Consider the following 24,898-nt stretch of genomic DNA (forward strand, 5'->3'; position numbering starts at 1 on the left):
ATAAAAGATAAACATCACATGTAATCAAAATATGTGACATGATATGGCCATCATCATCTTGTGCCTTTTGATCTCCATCTCCAAAGTACTGTCATGATCTCCATCGCCATCGGCATGACACCATGATCTCCATCATCTTGATCTATATCAATGTGTCGTCACAAGGTCGTCTCGCCAACTATTGCTCTTGCAACTATTGCTATCGCATAGCGATAAAGTAAAGCAATTATATGGTGCTTGCATCTTATGCAATAAAGAGACAACCATAAGGTTTCTGCCAGTTGCTGATAACTTCAACAAAACATGATCATCTCATAATAAAAATTTAGCATCATGTCTTGACCATATCACATCATAACATGCCCTGCAAAAACAAGTTAGACGTATTCTACTTTGTTGTTGCAAGTTTTACGTGGCTGCTACGGGCTGAGCAAGAACCGTTCTTACCTACGCATCAAAACCACAACGATAGTTCGTCAAGTTAGTGTTGTTTTAACCTTCCCAAGGACCGGACGTAGCCACACTCGGTTCAACTAAAGTTGGAGAAACTGACACCCGCCAGCCACCTGTGTGCAAAGCACGTCGGTAGAACCAGTCTCGCGTAAGCATACGCGTAATGTCGGTCCGAGCCGCTTCATCCAACAATACCGCCGAACCAAAGTATGACATGCTGGTAAGCAGTATGACTTGTATCGCCCACAACTCACTTGTGTTCTACTCATGCATATAACATCTACGCATAAAACCAGGCTCTGATACCACTGTTGGGGAACGTAGTAATTTCAAAATTTTCCTACGCACACGCAAGATCATGGTGATGCATAGCAACGAGAGGGGAGAGTGTTGTCCATGTACCCTCGTATACCAAAAGCGAAAGCGTTAGAACAACGTGATTGATGTAGTCGTACGTCTTCATGGCCCGACCGACCAAGCACCGAAACTATGACACTTCTGAGTTCTAGCACACGTTCAGCTCGATGACGTCCCTCGAAGTCTGATCCAGTCGAGTGTCGAGGGAGAGTTCCGTCAGCACGACGGTGTGGTGACGATCTTGATGTTCTACCGTTGCAGGGCTTCACCTAAGCACCGCTACAATATTATCGAGGAAGACTATGGTGGAGGGGGGCACCGCACATGGCTAAGAGATCAAGAAATCAATAGTTGTGTCTAGAGGTGTCCCCCTGCCCCCGTATATAAAGGAGCAAGGGGGGGAGGCGGCCGGCCAAGGAGGAGGGCGCGCCAAGGGGGAGTCCTACTCCCACCAGGAGTAGGACTCCTCCTTTCCTTGTTGGAGTAGAAGAAGGGAAGGGAAAAGGAGAAGGAAGGAAGGGGGCGCCCCCCTCCCTAGTCTAATTCGGACTAGTCCATGGGGAGGGGTGTGGCCACCCTTTGGGGCCTTTCTCTCCTTTCCCGTATGGCCCATTAAGGCCCAATACGAATTCCCGTAACTCTCCGGTACTCCGAAAAATACCCGAATCACTCGGAACCTTTCCGATGTCCGAATATAGTCGTCCAATATATCGATTTTCACGTCTCGACCATTTAGAGACTCCTCGTCATGTCCCCGATCTCATCCGGGACTCCGAACTCCTTCGGTACATCAAAACACATAAACTCATAATATAACCGTCATCGAACTTTAAGCGTGCAGACCCTACGGGTTCGAAAACTATGTAGACATGACCGAGACATGTCTCCGGTCAAGAACCAATAGTAGTACCTGGATGCTCATATTGGCTCCCACGTATTCTACGAATATCTTTATTGGTCAAACCGCATAACAACATACATTGTTCCCTTTGTCACCGGTATGTTACTTGCCCGAGATTCGATCATCGGTATCTCAATACCTAGTTCAATCTCGTTACTGGCAAGTCTCTTTACTCATTCTGTAATACATCATCCTATAACTAACTCATTAGTTACAATGCTTGCAAGGCTTATAGTGATGTGCATTACCGAGTGGGCCCAGATATACCTCTTCGACAATCGGAGTGACAAATCCTAATCTCAAAATACGCCAACTCAACATGTACCTTTGGAGACACCTGTAGAGCTCCTTTATAATCACCCAGTTATGTTGTGACGTTTGGTAGCACACAAAGTGTTCCTCTGGTAAACGGGAGTTGCATAATCTCATAGTCATAGGAACATGTATAAGTCATGAAGAAAGCAATAGCAACATACTAAACGATCAAGTGCTAAGCTAACGGAAATGGGTCAAGTCAATCACATCATTCTCCTAATGATGTGATCCCGTTAATCAAATGACAACTCATGTCTATGGGTAGGAAACATAACCATCTTTAATCAACGAGCTAGTCTAGTAGAGGCATACTAGTGACACTATGTTTGTCTATGTATTCACACATGTATTATGTTTCCGGTTAATACAATTCTAGCATGAATAATAAACATTTATCATGAAATAAGGAAATAAATAATAAATTTATTATTGCCTCTAGGGCATATTTCCTTCAGGCTTATCGGCGTGAGGTGGATATCATTGCCGGTCACTTCAAGGGTTACCAGGTTGATCACATTGATTAGCGCAAGAATGAAGCGGCGGACGCTCTAAGCCGGCTCGGATCCCAGCGTAAACCGGTGCCGCCTAATGTTTTTCTTGACGTTCTGCATAATCCATCGATCAAGATACCAACGGAGGAGGATTTGGCTATTCCTAACCCAGAGGCTCAACTGGTGGTGGTTCTTCATGCTATCCCTGATTGGACAGTGCCATACCTGGCGTATATGACCTGGGGCGAGTTACCGGAGGACGAAGTTCTGGCCAGGCAGATAATCCGGTGGTCCAAGTCCATGACCATTGTCAATGGCAAGTTACATCATTGCAGTGTTTCAGGAGCGTTTCAACATTGTGTTTCTCTTGAAGAAGGCTGCGAGATCTTGCGTGAAATCGACGAAGGAGATTGTGGTCATCATGCCGGTTCGAAATCCATGGTGGCTAAGGCTTTCCGGCATGGTTTTTACTAGTTAACAGCTCATGCTGATGCGGAGGATCTGGTCAGAAAGTGTGATGGCTGTCAGAAGTTTGCACGCCGAGCTCATGTTCCGGCCCAGGAATTGAGGATGATTCCAATCACCTGACCGTTTGCAACTTGGGGGCTGGATATGGTTGGGCCTTTTAAGAGGTCCAAGGATAAGAAGACCCACCTTCTAGTAGCGGTTGATAAATTCACCAAGTGGGTAGAGGCAGAGCCAGTGAGCAAGTGTGATGCGGCCATGGCGGTTCAATTCATGAAAAAGGTGATCTTCCGCTTTGGTTTTCCACACAGCATTATAATAGATAATGGCACGAATCTCTCCAAGGGTGCTATGGAAGAGTTCTGTCAACGTGAGCACATCCGGCTTGATGTGTCTTCAGTGAATCATCCCCAGTCTAATGGTCAAGCGAAAAGAGCTAATCAAGAAATGAAGGGTATCAAGCCCCGGCTTATGGTCCCTTTGCAAAGGACGCCGGGTTGTTGAGTGGAAGAGTTGCCTTCCGTTTTATGGAGCAATAACACCACCCCCAATAGATCAACGGGTTACACACCCTTCTTCATGGTTTATGGAGCGGAAGCAGTTCTCCCAAGTGATATTCGCCATGACTCGCCTCGAGTGGCAGCTTATGTTGAAGTGGACAATGAAAGAGCACGCCAAGATGCATTGGACCTGTTAGATGAAAAACGGGATATTGCGGCAGCTCGTTCGGCGATTTATCAGCAAGACCTGCGGCGTTATCACAACTGCCGGGTTAAAACCAGAACTTTTCAAGAAGGCAACTTAGTGCTCCGGCTTATCCAAGATCAGACGGACATGCACAAGTTATCCCCACCTTGGGAAGGGCCCTTTGTGGTCAGCAAGAATCTGAACAATGGGTCATACTACCTTATCGATGTTCGAGAGCACAAAGACTCACGTAAATCGGAGGAGGAGACCCGCCGGCCATGGAATATAGCTCATCTTCGGCCTTACTACACCTGAGCCATAGGCTCCTACTATGTATATATTTTTGACAATGTACATATTATGATCAATAAATAAACCGGCATCCTTGCTACAGCGGGGCTTCTGCCATTTCATCTTATATATCTTCTTGGTTACATGGGGGCTTATGCTTATAAAGCAGAGTTTTGATTACCCACTAAACTGGCTTATAAAGCCACAACAAAGCTTGGGAGCTTCACACCCAAGGGACCAAAGAGAGGCTGTTGCCACGCACAGCTCAAACATAGGTACCCACTGAGCACAGCTCACAATGTTACCTGGGGGCTCTTTATGCATAGCAACAAAGAGTTTTAAAGGACCCTTGTAATAGGCTATCAAGCTAGGCTTGGAAGCCAGGTGTATTCACCTAAAACCCCGGGTTAACCTACCTTCATTAAGTAAGCCACTTCATCCAAGTAATCCTGGTATGACCCGCCGAACGTTTGACAAGTCAATCCTATACAGACCCTGAACTTGTCAAAGTTAAAACGACGATTGGTTAATGTGAGGCCCATCTTAAAAGGCTTTGTAAAATGGTTTAACTCAGTGGCCTGGCAGCCCATGAAAAGCCTCGAATTTGGGCCTGGCAGCCCTTGAAAAGCCTCGACTACAAGTTTTTATTTGCTTTTTATTTGTCAAAGTTTTTCATCTTTGATAAGGTTTTGAGGTAAACCGGCGTCTATTGACCCGACCTGACTATAAGTCATCAATATAACCCAGTGTTTATTAACCCGGCCTGACATTGACTATAAGTCGCCAGTATGATCATCCGGTGTTGATACGTCTCCAACGTATCTATAATTTTTGATTGCTCCATGCTACTTTATCTATTGTTTTGGACTATATTGGGCTTTATTTTCCACTTTTATATTATTTTTGGGACTAACCTATTAACCGGAGGCCTAGCCCAGAATTGCTGTTTTTTGCCTTTTTCAGTATTTCGAAGAAACAGAATATCAAACAGAGTCCAAACGGAATGAAACCTTCAGGATCGTGATTTTCCAACCGAACGTGATCCAGAAGACTTGTACACTACTCCAAGAAGCTTCTGAGGAGGTCACGAGGGTGGAGGGCCCCCCTGGGCGCGCCCCCTACCTCGTGGGCCCCTCGGAGCTCCACCGACGTACTCCTTCCTCCTATATATACCTACGTATCCCCGAACAATCAGAAAACAGGAGCCAAAAACCTAATTCCACCGCCGCAACCTTCTGTATACACGAGATCCCATCTTGGGGCCTGTTCCGGAGCTCCGCCGGAGGGGGCATCCACCATGGAGGGCTTCTACATCATCACCATAGCCCCTCCGATGAAGTGTGAGTAGTTTACTTCAGACCTTCGGGTCCATAGCTAGTAGCTAGATGGCTTCTTCTCTCTTTTTCGATCTCAATACAATGTTCTCCCCCTCTCTCGTGGAGATCTATTCGATGTAATCTTCTTTTTGCGGTGTGTTTGTTGAGACCGATGAATTGTGGGTTTATGATCCAGTATTATCTATGGAAAATATTTGATTCTTCTCTGAATTCTTTTATGTATGATTGAGTTATCTTTGCAAGTCTCTTCAAATTATCCGTTTGGTTTGGCCAACTAGATTGGTAGTTCTTGCAATGGGAGAAGTGCATGGCTTTGGGTTCAATGTTGCGGTGTCCTTACTTAGTGATAGAAAGAGTTGCAAGGCACGTATTGTATTGTTGCCATCGAGGATAACAAGATGGGGTATTTATCATATTGCATGAATTTATTCCTCTACATCATGTCATCTTGCTTAAGGCGTTACTCTGTTTTTAACTTAATACTCTAGATGCATGCTGGATAGCGGTCGATGAGTGGAGTAATAGTAGTAGATGCAGAATCGTTTCGATCTACTTGTTTTGGACGTGATGCCTATATACATGATCATTGCCTAGATATACTCATAACTATGCTCAATTTTGTCAATTGCTCAACAGTAATTTGTTCACCCACCATAGAATACTTATGCTCTTGAGAGAAGCCACTAGTGAAACCTATGGCCCCCGGGTCTATTCTCATCATATCAATCTCTATCACTTTATTTATTTGCTTTGCTTTTACTTTTTACTTTGCATCTTTATACCAAAAATACCAAAAATATCATCTCTATCAAATCTCACTCTCGTAAGTGACTGTGAAGGGATTGACAACCCCTAATCGCGTTGGTTGCGAGTAGCTATCGTTTTGTGCAGGTACGAGGGACTTGCGCGTGACCTCCTACTGGATTGATACCTTGGTTCTCAAAAACTGAGGAAAATACTTACGCTATTGTGCTGCATCATCCTCTCCTCTTCGGGGAAAACCAACGCAAGCTCGAGACGTAGCAAGAAGGATTTCTGGCGCCGTTGCCCGGGAGGCTTACGCAAAAGTCAACATACCAAGTACCAATCACAATCCCTATCTCTCGCATTACATTATTTGCCTCTCGTTTTCCTCTCCCCCACTTCACCCTTGCTGTTTTATTTGCCCTCTCTTTCCCAATCTCCTCCTCTCTTTCCCGTTTGCCTTTTTCCCTTTGCCCTTCTGCTTGCTCGTATGTTAATTTGCCTACTTCTTGCAATGGCTCTACCTAGATTTGGTGACCTTCACCTTAAAAGGCTAGAGGAAATCGAAAGCAATGTTAGAAAGTTTATGGTTTTGCAATTTGAGCACAATAATTTCTTTAGAAATGAACTTAAGGGACAAAAAAGTTTTATGAGCTTTATGAATAAAGAACTCGATGATATGTCTAAAGAATTTGATGGTATAAGGGCCCAAATTGCTCGTCTTGAAAAGATGACCGCCAAAATTTCGGATATGCAAGCTACCTTAGTCAATAAGATGGCCGCTAAACCGAATTCCTACGAAAATCAAGATGAAGATCTAAAAGTTATTGATGTGTCCCCCATTAAATCTTTGTTTTGCAATATGAATCTTGATGAATCTGAAGATTATCTTCCTTTACCTATAAGGCGTTCTAAGAATTCGGAGTTTCTAGATCTTGATGATGAAATTGATGAAAGTGGGATTGAAATAAATAAAAACCGTGATGTTGCTAAACCCACTATTTTGGATCTCAAGGAATTTAATTATGAAAATTGCTCTTTGATTGGTTGTATTTCCTTGTTGCAATCCGTGCTAGAATCTCCTCATGCTTATAGTCAAAATAAGGCCTTTAGCGAAAACATTGTTGATGCCTTGATGCAATCTTATGAAGAAAAACTTGAGTTGAAAGTTTATATCCCTAGAAAACTCTACGATGAGTGGGAACCTACTATTAAAATTAAAATTAAAGACTTTGAGTTTCATGCTTTATGTGATTTGGGTGCTAGTGTCTACTATTCCCAAAACTTTATGTGATTTGCTAGATTTCCGTGATTTTGATGATTGCTCTCTAAACTTGCATCTTGCGGATTCCACTATTAAAAAACCTATGGGAAGAACTAATGATGTGCTCATTGTTGCAAATAGGAATTATGTGCCCGTAGATTTTATCGTTCCTGATATAGATTGCAATCCTTCATGTCCTATTATTCTTGGTAGACCTTTCCTTAGAACGATTGGTGCAATTATTGATATGAAGGAAGGAAATATTAGATTATAATTTCCTTTAAAGAAAGACATGGAACACTTACCTAGAAAGAAAATAAAATTACCATATGAATCTATCATGAGATCCACTTATGGATTGCCTACCAAAGATGGCAACACCTAGATCTATCTTTGCTTTTATGCCTAGCTAGGGGCGTTAAACGATAGCGCTTGTTGGGAGGCAACCCAATTTTATTTTGTGTATTTTGTTTTTGCTTCTGTTTAGGAATAAATAATCCATCTACCTTCTGTTTGGATGTGTTTTTATGTTTTAATTAGTGTTTGTGCCAAGTAGGACCTATAGGATAACCTACGATGATAGTTGATTTCATTCTGCTGAAAAACAGAAACTTTAGCGCTCACGAGATTAGCTGCCATCTTTTACTGGATAGTGCTTTTGCGTTAATTATTTTTGATGCTGATCAATAAACAAATTGTACAGGACTTCCTATTTTGGTAGAATTTTTAGAGTTCCAGAAGTTTGCGTTAGTTACAGATTACTACAGACTGTTATGTTTTTGACAAATTCTGTTTTTCGTGTGTTGTTTGCCTATTTTGATGAATCTATGGCTAGTAAAATAGTGTATAAACCATAGAGAAGTTGGAATACAGTAGGTTTAACACCAATATAAATAAATAATAAGTTCATTACAGTACCTTGAAGTAGTCTTTTGTTTTCTTTCTCTAACGGAGCTCACGAGATTTCTGTTGAGTTTTGTGTTGTAAAGTTTTCAAGTTTTGGGTGAATTCTTTTGATGGATTATGGAACAAGGAGTGGCAAGAGCCTAAGCTTGGGGATGCCCATGGCACCCCCAAGATAATCCAAGGACACCAAAAAGTCAAAGCTTGGGGATGCCCCGGAAGGCATCCCCTCTTTCGTCCACTTCCATCGGTAATTTACTTGGAGCTATATTTTTATTCACCAACATGATATGTGTTTTGCTTGGAGCGTCTTGTAGTATTTGTGTCTTTGCTTGTTAGTTTACCACAATCATCTTTGTTGTACACACCTTTTGAGAGAGCCATACATGAACTGAAATTTGTTAGAATACTCTATGTGCTTCACTTACATCTTTTGAGCTTGATAGTTTGCTCATAGTGCTTCACTTATATCCTTTTGAGCGTGATAATTTTTGCTCTAGTGCTTCACTTAGATCTTTTAGAGCACGGTGGTGTATTTGTTTTAAAGAAATTTGATCTCTCATGCTTCACTTAGATTATTTTGAGAGTCGTTAATAGCATGGTAATTTGCTAAATGTTAATATACTTGGTATTCAAGATATGTGAAACTTTCTTTTGAGTGCGTTGAATACTAAGATAAGTTTGATGCTTGATAATTGTTTTGAGATATGGAGGTGATAATATCAAAGTCGTGCTACTTGGGTAATTATGAATTCAAAGAATGCTTGTGTTGAAGTTAGCAAGTCCCGTAGCATGCACGTATGGTTAAAGTTGTGTAACAAATTTGAAACATGAAGTGTACCTGGCTTGTGCATCCTTATGAGTGGCGGTCGGGGACGAGCGATGGTCTTTTCCTACCAATCTATCCCCCTAGGAGCATGCGCGTAGTACTTGATTTTTGATGACTTATAAATTTTTGCAATAAGTATATGAGTTCTTTTGACTAATGTTGAGTCCATGGATTATACGCACTCTCACCTTTCCACCTTTGCTAGCCTCTTCGGTACCGCACATTGCCCTTTCTCACATTGAGAGTTGGTGCAAACTTCGCCGATGCATCCAAACCCCGTGATATGATACGCTCTTTCACACATAAACCTCCCTATATCTTCCTCAAAACAGCCACCATACCTACCTATCATGGCATTTCCATAGTCATTCCGAGATATATTGCCATGCAACTTCCACCATCATCATCGTGACATGTATTACTTTTGTCATATTGCCATTGCATGATCTTGTAGTTGACATCGTATTTGTGGCAAAGCCACCATGCATTATTTTCCATACATGTCACTCTTGATTCATTGCACCATCCTGGTACACCGCCGGAGGCATTTATATAGAGTCATATCTTGTTCTAAGTATCGAGTTGTAATCCTTATGTTGTAATCGATAGAAGTGTGATGATCATCATTATTAGAGCATTGCCCAAAAAAAGGCCAAAAAAAAGAAAAAAAAAGAAAGGCCAAAAGAAAAAAAAGAAAGGCCCAAAAAAAAGGGTAATGCTACTATCTCTTTTCCACACTTGTGCTTCAAAGTAGCACCTTGTTCTTCATGTAGTGAGTCTCATATATTGTGCTTCAAAGTTGCACCTTGTTCTTCATGTAGTGAGTCTCATAAGTTGTCTTTTTATACTAGTGGGAATTTTTCATTATAGAACTTGGCTTGTATATTCCTACGATGGGCTTCCTCAAATGCCCTAGGTCTTCGTGAGCAAGCAAGTTGGATGCACACCCACTAGTTTTCTTTTGTTGAGCATTCATAGCTCTAGTGCATCCGTTGCATGGCAATCCCTACTCCTTGCATCAACATCAATCGATGGGCATCTCCATAGCTCATTGATTAGCCTCGTTGATGTGAGACTTTCTCCTTTTTTGTCTTCTCCACACAATCCCCATCATCATATTCTATTCCACCCATAGTGCTATATCCATGGCTCACGATCATGTATTGCGTGAAGGTTGAAAAAGTTTGAGATTATTTGAGTATGAAACAATTGCTTGGCTTCTCATCGGGGTATAAAAGTTGGGAACATCTTTGTGTGACGAAAATGAAGCATAGCCTAACTATATGATTTTGTAGGGATGAACTTTTTTTTGCCATGATATTTTGAGAAGACATGATTGCTTTGATTAGTATGCTTGTATTATTATTTTTCTATCAATATGAACTTTTGTCTTGAATCTTTCGGATCTGAATATTCATATCACAATTAAGAAGATTTACATTGAAATTATGCCAAAGTATCACTCCGCATCAAAAATTCTTTTCTTTTATCATTTACCTACTCGAGGACGAGCAGGAATTAAGCTTGGGGATGCCTGATACGTCTCCAACGTATCTATAATTTTTGATTGCTCCATGCTACTTTATCTACTGTTTTGGACTATATTGGGCTTTATTTTCCACTTTTATATTATTTTTTGGACTATGAAACCTTTGGGATCGTGATTTTCCAACCGAACGTGATCCAGGAGACTTGAACCCTACTCCAAGAAGCTTCTGAGGAGGTCACGAGGGTGGAGGGCCCTCCTGGGCGCGCCCCCTACCTCGTGGGCCCCTCGGAGCTCCACTGACGTACTCCTTCCTCCTATATATACCTACGTATCCCCGAACGATCAGAACAGGAGCCAAAAACCTAATTCCACCGCCGCAACCTTCTGTATCCACGAGATCCCATCTTGGGGCCTATTCCGGAGCTCCGCCAGAGGGGGCATCCACCACGGAGGGCTTCTACATCATCACCATAGCCCCTCCGATGAAATGTGAGTAGTTTACTTTAGACCTTTGGGTCCATAGCTAGTAGCTAGATGGCTTCTTCTCTCTTTTTGGATCTCAATACAATGTTCTCCCCCTCTCTCATGGAGATCTATTCGATGTAATCTTCTTTTTGCGGTGTGTTTGTTGAGACCGATGAATTGTGGGTTTATGATCCAGTATTATATATGGAAAATATTTGATTCTTCTCTGAATTCTTTTATGTATGATTGCGTTATCTTTGCAAGTCTCTTCAAATTATCCGTTTGGTTTGGCCAACTAGATTGGTAGTTCTTGCAATGGGAGAAGTGCATGGCTTTGGGTTCAATGTTGCGGTGTCCTTACTTAGTGACAGAAAGATGGGGTATTTATCATATTGCATGAATTTATTCCTCTACATCATGTCATCTTGCTTAAGGCGTTACTCTGTTTTTAACTTAATACTCTAGATGCATGCTGGATAGCGGTCGATGAGTGGAGTAATAGTAGTAGATGCAGAATCGCTTCGATCTACTTGTTTTGGACGTGATGCCTATATACATGATCATTACCTAGATATACTCATAACTATGCTCAATTTTGTCAATTGCTCAACAGTAATTTGTTCACCCACCGTAGAATACTTATGCTCTTGAGAGAAGCCACTAGTGAAACCTATGGCCCCCGGGTCTATTCTCATCATATCAATCTCTATCACTTTATTTATTTGCTTTGCTTTTACTTTTTACTTTGCATCTTTATACCAAAAATACCAAAAATATCATCTCTATCAGATCTCACTCTCGTAAGTGACCGTGAAGGGATTGACAACCCCTAATCGTGTTGGTTGCGAGTAGCTATCGTTTTGTGCAGGTACGAGGGACTTGCGCGTGACCTCCTACTGGATTGATACCTTGGTTCTCAAAAACTGAGGGAAATACTTACGCTACTGTGCTGCATCATCCTCTCCTCTTCGGGGAAAACCAACGCAAGCTCGAGACGTAGCAGGTGTTTATCATAACTCGGCATGGCTTATTATAAACCAGCACAGCATGGTCGGAGTTATCAACACTCCACATTTGGGTTATCACCCTTACTACAAGAAAATTGGTAAACCAACGATGTGATTCAATATCACAGGTATGATGTATTTCATATTTCATGGTTTTACAGCCTTGGTTATAAACCCTGGCTTTATATTGGGCATTATGACTCGTCCAGTGGTATACCGCCAAGACAATTTTTCAGTTTATTCTATGAAGAAACACGATTGCATCAGATTGCTAACGATCATAAGCAGACAATGCATATCATGGCAGATTAACAGTATCAGGCAAAGTGGCTATGCACGATGGCATAGCAGACCAAGTGTTTAAGCTAGCCTATTACAAGGCGTTTTAACTGCCCAAAAGGACAATTTTTTCTCATAAAGAGGACAGTGCGCAGACAATAAACCGGCCTCCGGATTATGATTCTTCTTCAGCTTGATGTGAAGGTTGCGGATCATCCTGCGCCGGTTCACCCTCTGCCTCCCCACCCAGTGGCTAGAAGTCAATGGTTGCCCAGTCAATTCCGGACAAAGCTCGGAAGACAGCTTCATCTCTTATAAGATCTAACGGTTCAACATCAGGGGCATAAGTATGCGTATGGATTGGCGGGATAAGATTTTGTGCTTCATAAACCGACGCATCAATCTATTTGTTGTCTGTGTCATAGATCGACCGGTGGAAAGACAAATCAGTCTCTTCGGCCAGTTTACTTGAAAGCGGGCGCATCTCCTTTGTCAAAGCTCTAAGGGCATCATTGTCAAATTCTGGCCCATCTTCTTTTTGGCTGGGATAGCCATTCCCAATGTCTTCTGGATCAAGATCAGCTATCCAAGCCTTAGCCCGAGTCAGTGCAGATAGTGCGCCAACCTTGCAGCAGATCTCTTCACCTCCTCTAGCTGGGCAGGCATCATGGATAACTTGGCCAATGTATCCTTGATTAAAGTTGGCGGCGGTTTATTGTCCAAAGCTGTGTAGATGACCTGTTGAGCGTCGGTATATAACTGCTCTATCAAGGTATAGGCAGCCTTCAGTTTTTTGCGCATATCTGAGCCAAGATGGGCAACACGGCTACCTGCAATGTTTACAATACTATTATTAAATCAGCGGTTTCAAGATTAAGTACGGTTCATAAAAAGGATATTTACCAAAGATGGCAGAAGTCATAGCGTTGATTTACCGCTTTAGGCCAGTCAGCTCTTTTGTCACCGGTTTAAGAGCTGCCTCAGCATCCTCTGCCCGCTTTAGCAATGTTGTTTTCTCAGCCTCCCAATCTGCTCACTCGCCTTTGAAGCTATCCTTCAATTGTTCCATGGCTGTTAAAGCGCCCTTCATCTCTTCTTTGGCTTTTGAAGTTTCAGCTTGCTGGGACTTGATGTTTTCTTGGAGGTCGGCAATTTGGGAATCTTTTTTGGTCAAGTCAGCCTACAAGAGATAGTTAATAAAGTTGGTCATACTTGTTTCAAAGTCCCAAGCACATAACAAGTTATACACTTGGCACTTGGGGGCTAATGCGAACTATTTTTTTCCAACTGATATTTTAAGTCCCAAGCACACAACAAGTTATATACTTGGCACTTGGGGGCTAATGCATATCGGATCAATTCAAGGTTATCAAGTTTTTCTGCACAAACCGGATCATGTTGATGACTGAAAGGAATTTTGATGTATAAACCGGACTATCCTAAAGGTATAAACCGGTCTATAGGGGTTACAAAAGCAAAATCCAATCTTCCCCTACTACAAGTCCCGGTTCACATTCACATTGATGAACCGGCCGTTGGGGGCTACTAGAGTTGATAATTGAAGCAGGTTATAAGGAAAAAGAAGTTATTCAAAGGAACAAATATTTACCTCATATCGCTCTTTCATCAGACCTACTAAACCGGCTTCATAATCGCGGCTGGTATACAGACGGTTTAAATATCCAGAGTGGATGTCCTAAGCGTTGAGGTGGGTATAGCTTGATAAATCAGTTTTCCATTTGCCTTTATCGACAGCGGAGAATTCCTCCTTGGCACTATGCTTTGATAAAGCGACAGGATTGCTAGGATCAGTATGGCCAAAGCCAGTAATCACAACATCATCTGTCGTGCCATCAACAGTCTTATCTGGGCTTGGCGGTTTAGTAGATGTTCCTGGTGGGCTTGGTGGATCGGCAGCTGGGCTTGGCGGATCAGCGGATTGGCTCATTGGATTCATTTCTGGCAGTTCAACAAAAGTATCCTGACCCTGAGGTACCGGATCATCCAAAGTAATGTCATCATCTTGATCAAGAGCATGTGAGGTCCTCTCCGGTTCAGTGGCCGGATTATCATCAGCTGGTGTAGTCAGCTTGGCTTTCTTGCTAAGTCTGGCTTTGGCACTAAATAGAACAAATGCAGCGGTTAGTACAATAAACAAGTGCAAGGCAGGAAAAATTAAGTATAGTATGCTTACCCAGGAACGGTCTTCAGTGGAGGCATCTGTGTGGTGGATGGATCACCGGATGACGAATGGGAGGTTCCCTGATAATTTGAATCAGACAGATTAAGAGGATATCAGAAGTAACCCGCCTTGGGATAAAGCGTATTAGAAGAACAAGAGACCTCTTGACGGTGTTTGCGAACCGGGGAATATGGTAAACCGGAGGAAGTAACCACTTGACCACTATGCCGGGTTGTGCGGCGAGCTTCCTGCTGTTGTGTCTTCAGAGAAAAGTGCGGATCCAAATTAGCAAGAGGGTGTGAATATTTTACTTTCCGGACTGCTCGATGGAGTTTTGGTACTGGCACATGATTTGAGTCGGAAGGTAGAACAATTACCTCTGCTTCACTAGCGTGGCTAGCTTCCGCATCATCCTGATAATAATCATTGTCAGTAAGGTGTATGAAAAAAGAACCAAGAGAATCTAGATCTACCTCTGAGTCCGGATCATCAAGCTCTTCATCATTGGGCAGGTCAGAGGCCTCGGCAGTTTTCTTCTTCGCTGGCTTTTTTATATCCTTAGTCTTTATGTGGGGTTCTCTCACCGGTTTATCCAGCGGCTTCGCTGGTTTATCTTGTGGTTTCTTTTTCCAGAACGGATCATCACCCTGCACAGATGGATAACAAAGTATAAAGGAATATTTAAGAAAGGACGGATTAAGACAAAAATAAGGCAATTCTTATAGCTGGAGGTTTGTGTGAAGTACAGAAGGGACTAACCCCTACTTGGTTGCAGACAACTTCCGGTTCATTCAGTATTTTCTTGACGGACTTGGTAACTTCATCCTCTGTCAGCTGAATATCAATGTGTCGTTGAGGATATTTTAAGTCCCCCGTGTATTCACACATTAAACCAGGACGCCGGCTTAAAGGTAGAACGCTCCAAGATATCCAGCAAAGGACAAAGTCAACACCTGTTAAACTGTTTGCCATAAAGGATCTGAGTTTTGACAGTTGTGGTGCATACTTGGACCGTTCCTTGGCAGTCAGCCTCTGAGGAAACGGATGAGTGTTGCTAAGCCGGTGAGGGCAGTAACCCAGAAGAGGATTTTCGTCAGTCGGGGATGTGTCTTTGCAATAAAACCAAGTCTGATTCCAGTCCTTGGGGTGACTATGAAGCTTGGCGTGAGGGAAAGTGACATCTTTCCTCTTTTGAATTGCCATCCCACCAAGTTCAGTGTTGGGTCCGTCTGTGAACTCTGTGCGACGGTTTAAATAAAAAAAATCCCTGAAAATCTCAACTGTGGGCTCTTCCTGAAGATAGGGCTCACAAAATACTTGGAAATTGCAAATATTGGACACAGAGTTTGGTCCAATATCTTGAGGGTGGAGTTGGAAGCTGGCAAGCACATCGCGGAAATTTTTTGAACCGGGAGGGCTTAAGTCTCGACCCAGATGGTCAGCAAACACAACTACTTCTCCATCCTTAGGTTCAGGAAAATTTTCCAGACCAGGAACCCTCCACTGGATAGCCTCTTTTTTCGCTAAAGCGCCAGTGGCAACGCATCTCTCTAGTTGTGTTTCGGTAACCCGGGAAGGAACCCAGTTGCACTCATAAACTTGTTTGTCCATTTCAACGGAAAGCTGGAAAAGAGGATCAAAGTTGGTTTAAGGTTTTTTGACTGATGCAGACAAACCGGCTTAAAGACAGAGGGAGAACAAATTGAAGCATATGCACATGATAAACCGAAGTTTTACAATGAGGTTGAGTTGGCAGTTTAAAGTGAGAGCTAATGGTACCTAGTGGGTTGTCATTTTCTAAAAAGTTAAACCACTTACAATGATGCGGAAGCTGCAGATCTGAAAATTCCTAAGTATTGCACAAACAAGTTTTATAAGTTGGTGTTCTAATTTTGGATCTACCGCGGTTTTAATAAGGAGAAAAATTCAGAAGCCCTAAGCGGTATCAGCGGAACAGCTAAAGACTAGATGGGATCTATTTACTGGTAAAAGAAATGCTATGATGAAGAAAAATATGAGTTCTCGCTATGCTTGCACAGGAGGAATGTCAAGATTTATCAAGTTCTTATGTGGCCGCAAGGTGCAGCAAAGTTCAAAGTGAAGAACGTCAAGAACATCGAAGAACACCGAAACCCTAGTGATAGATCTGTGGTGTGATATGTCTTCAACGTATCTATAATTTTTTATTGTTCCATGCTATTATATTACCCCTTTTGGATGTTTATGGGCTTTATTTTACACATTTATATCATTTTTGGGACTAACCTACTAACCGGAGGCCCAACCCGTATTGTTGTTTTTTTGCCTATTTCAATATTTCGAAGAAAAGGAATATCAAACGGAGTCCAAACGGAATGAAACCTTTGGGAGTGTGATTTTTGGAACGAACGTGATCCAGAGGACTTGGAGTGCGAGTCAAGAAGCAGCCGAGGCGGCCACGAGAGGGTAGGGCGCGCCCCCTGTCTCGCGGGCCCCTCGGGCAGCCACCGACGTACTTCTTCCTCCTATATAAGCCTACGTACCCCGAAAACATCCAGGGAGCCAACGAAACACAATTTCCACCACCTTAACCTTCTGTATCCGCGAGATCCCATCTTGGAGCCTTTGCTGGCACTCTACCGAAGGGGGAATCAACCACGGAGGGCTTCTACATCAACACCATAGCCCCTCCGATGAGTTATGAGTAGTTTACCACAGACCTTTGGGTCCATAGTTATTAGCTAGATGGCTTCTTCTCTCTTTTTGGATCTCAATACAATGTTCTCCCCCTCTCTTGTGGAGATCTATTCGATGTAAACTCTTTTTGCGGTGTGTTTGTCGAGATCCGATGAAATGTGGGTTTATGATCAAGTTTATCTATGAGAAATATTTGAATCTCCTCTCAATTCTTTCATGTATGATTGAGTTATCTTTGCAAGTCTCTTCGAATTATCAGTTTGGTTTGGCCTACTAGATTGATCTTTCTTGCCATGGGAGAAGTGCTTAGCTTTGGGTTCAATCTTGCGGTGTCCTTACCCAGTGACAGAAAGGGTTGCAAGGCACGTATTGTATTGTTTCCATCGAGGATAAAAAGATGGGGTTTATATCATATTGCATGAATTTATCCCTCTACATCATGTCATCTTGCTTAAGGTGTTACTCTGTTCTTTTGAACTTAATACTCTAGATGCAGGCAGGAGTCGGTCGATTTGTGGAGTAATAGTAGTAGATGCAGGCAGGAGTCGGTCTACTTGTCACGGACGTGATGCCTATATACATGATCATGCCTAGATAATCTCATAATTATTCGCTTTTCTATCAATTGCTCGACAGTAATTTGTTCACCCACCGTAATACTTATGCTATCTTGAGAGAAGCCTCTACTGAAACCTATGGCCCCCGGGTCTATCCTTTATCATATTTGCTTTCAATCTACTTTTATTTGCATCTTTACTTTCTGCATCTATATTATAAAATACCAAAAATATATTCATCTTATCATACTATCTCTATTAGATCTCACTTTCGCAAGTGGCCGTGAAGGGATTGATAACCCCTTTATTGCGTTGGTTGCGAGTTCTTTGTTTGTGTGTGTATGTGCGTAGGACTTTTGAGAAGCCTCCTACTGGATTTATACCTTGGTTCTCAAAAACTGAGGGAAATACTTACGCTACTATTGCTGCATCACCCTTTCCTCTTCAAGGAAAACCAACGCAAGCTCAAGACGTAGCAAGAAGGATTTCTGGCACCGTTGCCGGGGAGGTCTTCGCTCAAGTCAAGACATACCAAGTACCCATCACAAACTCATCTCCCTCGCATTTACACTATTTTCCATTTGCCTCTCGTTTTCCTCTCCCCCACTTCACCCTTGCCGTTTTATTCGCCCTCTCTTTCCCAATCTCCTCCTCTCTCTTTCGCTTGCCTTTTTCTGTTTGCTTGTGTGTTGGATTACTTGTTGCCATGGCGCAAGATAATACCAAATTGTGTGATTTCTCCAATACCAATAATAATGATTTCCTTAGTACTCCAATTGCTCCTCTTAATGATGTTGAGTCTTATGAAATCAATACTGCTTTGCTGAATCTTGTTATGAAAGATCAATTCGCCGGCCTTCCTAGTGAAGATGTCGCTACTCATCTAAACAATTTTGTTGATTTGTGTGATATGCAAAAGAAGAAAGATACGGATAACGATATTGTTAAATTGAAGTTATTTCCGTTTTCACTTAGAGATCGTGCTAAAGTTTGGTTTTCGTCTTTGCCTAAAAATAGTATTGATTCTTGGAACAAGTGCAAAGATGCTTTTATCTCTAAGTATTTTCCTCCTACTAAGATTATCACTCTTAGGAACGATATTATGAATTTTAAACAACTTGATCATGAGCATGTTGCCCAATCTTGGGAAAGAATGAAATTGATGATTCGCAATTGCCCTACTCATGGTTTGAATTTATGGATGATCATACAAAAATTTTATGCCGGTTTGAACTTTGCTTCTAGAAATCTCTTAGACTCGGCCGCGGGAGGCACGTTTATGGAAATCACGTTAGGAGATGCTACACAACTTCTTGGATAATATTATGGCTAATTATTCTCAATGGCACACCAAAAGATCTTCTAGTAGAAAAGTGCATGCTATAGAAGAAAACAATGTTTTGAGTGGAAAGATGGATGAACTTATGAAATTGTTTGCTACTAAAAAATACTCCTCTTGATCCCAATGATATGCCTTTGTCTACTTTGATTGAGAATAATAATGAATCTATGGATGTGAATTTTATTGGTAGGAATAGTTTTGGAAACAATACTTATAGAGGAAACTTTAATGCTAGACCGTTCCCTAGTAATTCTTCTAATAATTATGGAAATTCCTACAATAATTCTTATGGTAATTTTAATAAGATTCCCTCTGATTTTGAGAATAGTGTGAAAGAATTTATGATTTCTCAAAAGAATTTTAATGCTTTGTTTGAAGACAAATTGCTCAAAGTTGATGATTTGGCTAGGAACGTTGATAGACTTTCGCTTGATGTTGATTCTCTTAAACTTAGATATTCTTCCCCTAAGCATGATATCAACGAGTCTCTCAAAGCCATGAGAATTTCCATTGATGAGTGCAAGGAAAGAACCGCTAGATTGCGTGCTAAGAAAGATTGCTTTGTAAAAGCGTGTTCTTCTAGTTTCCATGAAAATAATGATGAAGATCTTAAAGTTATTGATGCTTCTCCTATTAGATCTTTGTTTTGCAATATGAATCTTGATAATTATGGGACTGAAGATGAGTCAACTTTACCTAGAAGGCGTCCCAAGAGTTCGGAGTTTTTAGATCTTGATGCTAAATTTGGTAAAAGTGGGATTGGAGAGGTCATGACTTTAAATAGTATTGAACCCACTATCTTGGATTTCAAGGAATTTGATTATGATAATTGTTCTTTAGAAGGTTGTATTTCCTTGTTGCAATCCTTTGTTAATTCTCCTCATGCTTATAGCCAAAATAAAGCTTTTACCAAACATATCGTTGATGCCTTGATGCAATCTTATGATGAAAAACTTAATTTGGAATTTTCTATACCTAGAAAACTTAATGATGAGTGGGAACCTACTATAAAGATTAGAATTAAAGATCATGAGTGTTTTTCGTTGTGTGATTTGGGTGCTAGTGTTTCCACGATTCCAAAAACTTTATGTGATATTCTAGGTGTCCATGATCTTGATGATTGCTCTTTAAATTTGCACCTTGCGGATTCCACCATTAAAAAGCCAATGGGAAGGATCAATGATGTTATCATTTTTGCAAATAGAAATTTGGTGCCCGTTGATTTTATCATTCTTGATATAGATTGCAATCTTTCTTACCCTATTATTCTTGGTAGACCTTTCCTTAGAACGATTGGTGCGATTATTGATATGAAGGAAGAGAATATTAGATTCCAATTTCCATTAAAGAAAGGCATGGAGCACTTTCCAAAAAAGAAAGTCAAATTACCTTATGAATCTATCATGCGAGCTACTTATGAATTTAGTGCCAAAGATGGCACTACTTAGATCTATCTTCGCTTTTATGCCTAGCTAGGGGCGTTAAACGATAGTGATAGTTGGGAGGCAACCCAATTTTCTTTGTGTTTTTTGTTTTTGTTCCTGTTTAGTAATAAATCTTGCATCTATCTTCTGTTTAGATGTTTTTTTATCTTTCAATTAGTGTTTGTGCCAAGTAGAACCTATAGGGTAACCTATGATGATAGTTGATTTGATTCTGCTGAAAAACAGAAACTTTGCACGCACGAATATAGTTTTCTTAAATCACATAAACGTTCTTTTGCGTTGATTATTTTTGCTGCTGATCAATAGAAACGTTGTCCAGGACTTACTATTTTTGTAGGATTTTTAAAGTTCCAGAAGTTTGCGTTAGTTACAGATTGCTACAGACTGTTCTGTTTTTGACAGATTCTGTTTTTCGTGTGTTGTTTGCTTATTTTGATGCATCTATGGCTAGTAAAATAGTTTATAAACCATAGAGAAGTTGGAATACAGTAGGTTTAACACCAAAATAAATAAAGAATGAGTTCATTACAGTACCTTATGTGGTGATTTTGTTTTCTTTCACTAACCGAGCTTATAAGATTTCCTGTTGAGTTTTGTGTTGTGATGTTTTCAAGTTTTGGGTTAACCTTTTATGGACTATGGAATAAGGAGTGGGAAGAGCCTAAGCTTGGGGATGCCCATGGAATCCCAAGATATTCAACGGTAGCCAAAAGCCTAAGCTTGGGGATGCCCTGGGAAGGCATCCCCTCTTTCGTCTTCGTTCATTGGTAACTTTACTTGGAGCTATATTTTTATTCGCCACATGATATGTTTTTTTCTTGGAGCGTCTTGTATTATATTAGTATTTGCTTTTTAGTTTACCACAATCATCCTTGTTGTACACACCTTTTGGGAGAAGCCTACTTGATTAGAATTTGCTAGAATACTCTATGTGCTTCACTTATATCTTTTGAGCTTGATAGTTTTTGCTCTAGTGCTTCACTTATATATTTTAGAGCACGGTGGTGGATTAATTTTGAAGAAATTGCTAGCCTATCATGCTTCACTTATATTATTTTGAGAGTCTTTTAGAACAGCATGGTATTTGCTATGGTTACCAATTTGGTCCTAGAATGATGAGCATCCAAGTTGGGTATAATAAAAACTATCATAGAAAGTAAATTGGGTGCTATGATCAATTTGATGCTTGATAATTATTTTGAGATATGGAGGTAGTGATATTAAAGTCATGCTAGTTGAGGTGATTATGAAAAATACTTGTGTTGAGGTTTGTGATTCCCGTAGCATGCATGTATGGTGAACCGCTTTGTGATGAAGTTGGAGCACAATTTTATTTATTGATTGTCTTAATTATGAGTGGCGGTCGGGGACGAGCGATGGTCTTTTCCTACCAATCTATCCCCCTAGGAGCATGCGCGTAGTACTTTGTTTTTGATGAATTCTAGATTTTTGCTACAAGTACATGAGTTCTTTTGACTAATGTTGAGTCCATGGATTATACGCACACTCACCCTTCCACCATTGCTAGCCTCTCTTGTGCCGCGCAATTTTCGCCGGTACCATACACCCACCATTACCTTCCTCAAAACAGCCACCTACCTACCTATTATGGCATTTCCATAGCCATTCCGAGATACATTGACATGCAACTTTCCACCGTTCTGTTCATATGACACGCATTAGTTTTGTCATATTGCTCTTTGCATGATCATGTAGTTGACATCGTATTTGTGGCATGGCCACCTTCATAATTTTCATATAGAGTCATATCTTGTTCTAGCTTTGAGTTGTAATTCTTGAGTTGTAAATCCATAAAAGTGTGCTGATCTTCATTATTAGAGCATTGTCCTAGTGAGGAAAGGATGATGAAGACTATGATTCCCCCACAAGTCGGGATGAGACTTCGGACTTTACAAAAAGAAAAAAGAAGAAAAAGAAAAAAGAAAAAAAGGGGGGGGAATAAAATGAGAGAAAAAGAGAGAAGGGACAATGCTACTATCTCTTTTTCCACACTTGTGCTTCAAAGTAGGACCATGATCTTCATGATAGAGAGTCTCATATGTTGTCACTTTCATATACTAGTGGGAATTTTTCATTATAGAACTTGGCTTGTATATTCCAATGATGGTCTTCCTCAAAATGCCCTAGGTCTTCGTAAGCAAGCGAGTTGGATGCACACCCACTTAGTTTCTTTTGTTGCGCTTTCATATATTTATAGCTCTAGTGCATCCGTTGCATGGCAATCCCTACTCACTCACATTGATATCTATTAATGGGCATCTCCATAGCCCGTTGATACGCCTAGTTGATGTGAGACTATCTTCTCTTTTTTGTCTTCTCCACAACCACCATTCTATTCCACATATAGTGCTATGTCCATTGCTCACGCTCATGTATTGCGTGAAAGTTGAAAAAGTTTGAGATTATTAAAATATGAAACAATTGCTTGGCTTGTCATCGGGGTTGTGCATGATTAAATACTTTGGTGATGAAGATAGAGCAATAGCCAGACTATGTTTTGTAGGGATAACTTTCTTTGGCCGTGTTATTTTGAGAAGACGTGATTACTTTGATTAGTATGCTTGAAGTATCACTATTTTTATGTCAATATGAACTATTATTTTGAATTATTTGGATCTGAACATTCATGCCACAATAAAGAAAATTACATTGATAATTATGCTAGGTAGCATTCCACATCAAAAATTCTATTTTTATCATTTACCTACTCGAGGACGAGCAGGAATTAAGCTTGGGGATGCTTGATACGTCTTCAACGTATCTATAATTTTTGATTGTTCCATGCTATTATATTACCCCTTTTGGATGTTTATGGGCTTTATTTTACACATTTATATCATTTTTGGGACTAACCTACTAACCGGAGGCCCAGCCCGTATTGCTATTTTTTTGCCTATTTCAGTATTTCGAAGAAAAGGAATATCAAACGGAGCCCAAACGGAATGAAACCTTCGGTAGCGTGATTTTTGGAACGAACGTGATCCAAAGGACTTGGAGTGCAAGTCAAGAAGCAGCCGAGGCGGCCACGAGAGGGTAGGGCGCGCCCCCTGTCTCGTGGGCCCCTCGGGCGGCCACCGATGTACTTCTTCCTCCTATATAAGCCTACGTACCCCGAAAACATCCAGGGAGCTAACGAAACACAATTTCCACCACCGTAACCTTCTGTATCCGCGAGATCCCATCTTGGAGCCTTCGCCGGCGCTTTGCCGGAGGGGGAACGACCATGAAGGGCTTCTACATCAACACCATAGCCCCTCCGATGAGTTGTGAGTAGTTTACCACAGACCTTCGGGTCCATAGTTATTAGCTAGATGGCTTCTTCTCTCTTTTTGGATCTCAATACAATGTTCTTGTGGAGATCTATTCGATGTAAACTCTTTTTGCGGTGTGTTTGTCGAGATACGATGAATTGTGGGTTTATGATCAAGTTTATCAATGAGAAATATTTGAATCTCCTCTGAATTCTTTTATGTATGATTGAGTCCATAAAGAGAGGAGCATGCTTCTCTCTTCTTTCCCCATCCCCATCCCTTTTGTTTTTGGTTTTGGTCCATGATATCCTTGTGAATTGCCTGTGTGGTGCAAGTTGAACTTCTGGCTTGTGCTTTGTCGGGTGGTTTGTAAATAAAGTTAAGTGAACCTATTTCTATGTGCACTACTAGGAAAATACTTATAGGTAGACATTTAGCAGTAGCGTTGGTTAGATACCCCTTGCTATTGCTATTTAGCAGTAGCGCCGGCCAGCACCAGCGCTACAAGCGCACGTTAGCAGTAGCACTTGATTTCACGGCCCGTGCTACTGCTAATGGGCCATGCTCTCGGCCCCCCGTTGCAGCTTTAGCTATAGCGCTGGGCCCCCTCCCCCGCGCTGCCGCTAAGCCCACCTCTTCCTCCCGCGCTGGGCCGCGCACCACCCCTCTCCCCTCACTCACACTCACACGCTCACACCACCAGATCGAATCCCTCAATCGTCCCCCGATCCGGCCGCCGCCCCCGCGTCCTACTCCGGCCGCCCACCCCCGCGCCGGCCCTCCTCCCCTGCCCCCCCCCCCCGCACCGGCCCTTCTCCCCTGTCAGCCGCCGCCCCACACCGGCCCTCCTCCCCTGTCGGCCGCCCTCTCGCACCGGCCATCCTCCCCCGCCGGTCGCCCCCCCCCCCCCCGGCGCCGGCCCTCCTCCACCGAGAGAGGTACTCCTCCCTCCTTCCTCCTCCTCCCTCCCTCCCTAATTATTTTGAATCCTAGTTGAAAAATGTAGGTTCTTAGAATAATGTAGGTGTTTTAGTTAAATTTGTAGGTGTTTTAGTTAAAAATGTAGGTTCTTAGAATAATGTAGGTGTTTTAGTTGAATTTTTAGGTGTTTTAGTTAAATTTGTAGGTGTTTTAGTTAAAAATGTAG

This window comes from Triticum aestivum, chromosome 3B (assembly GCF_018294505.1).
Source record: "Triticum aestivum cultivar Chinese Spring chromosome 3B, IWGSC CS RefSeq v2.1, whole genome shotgun sequence".
Classification (NCBI taxonomy): Eukaryota; Viridiplantae; Streptophyta; class Magnoliopsida; order Poales; family Poaceae; genus Triticum; species Triticum aestivum.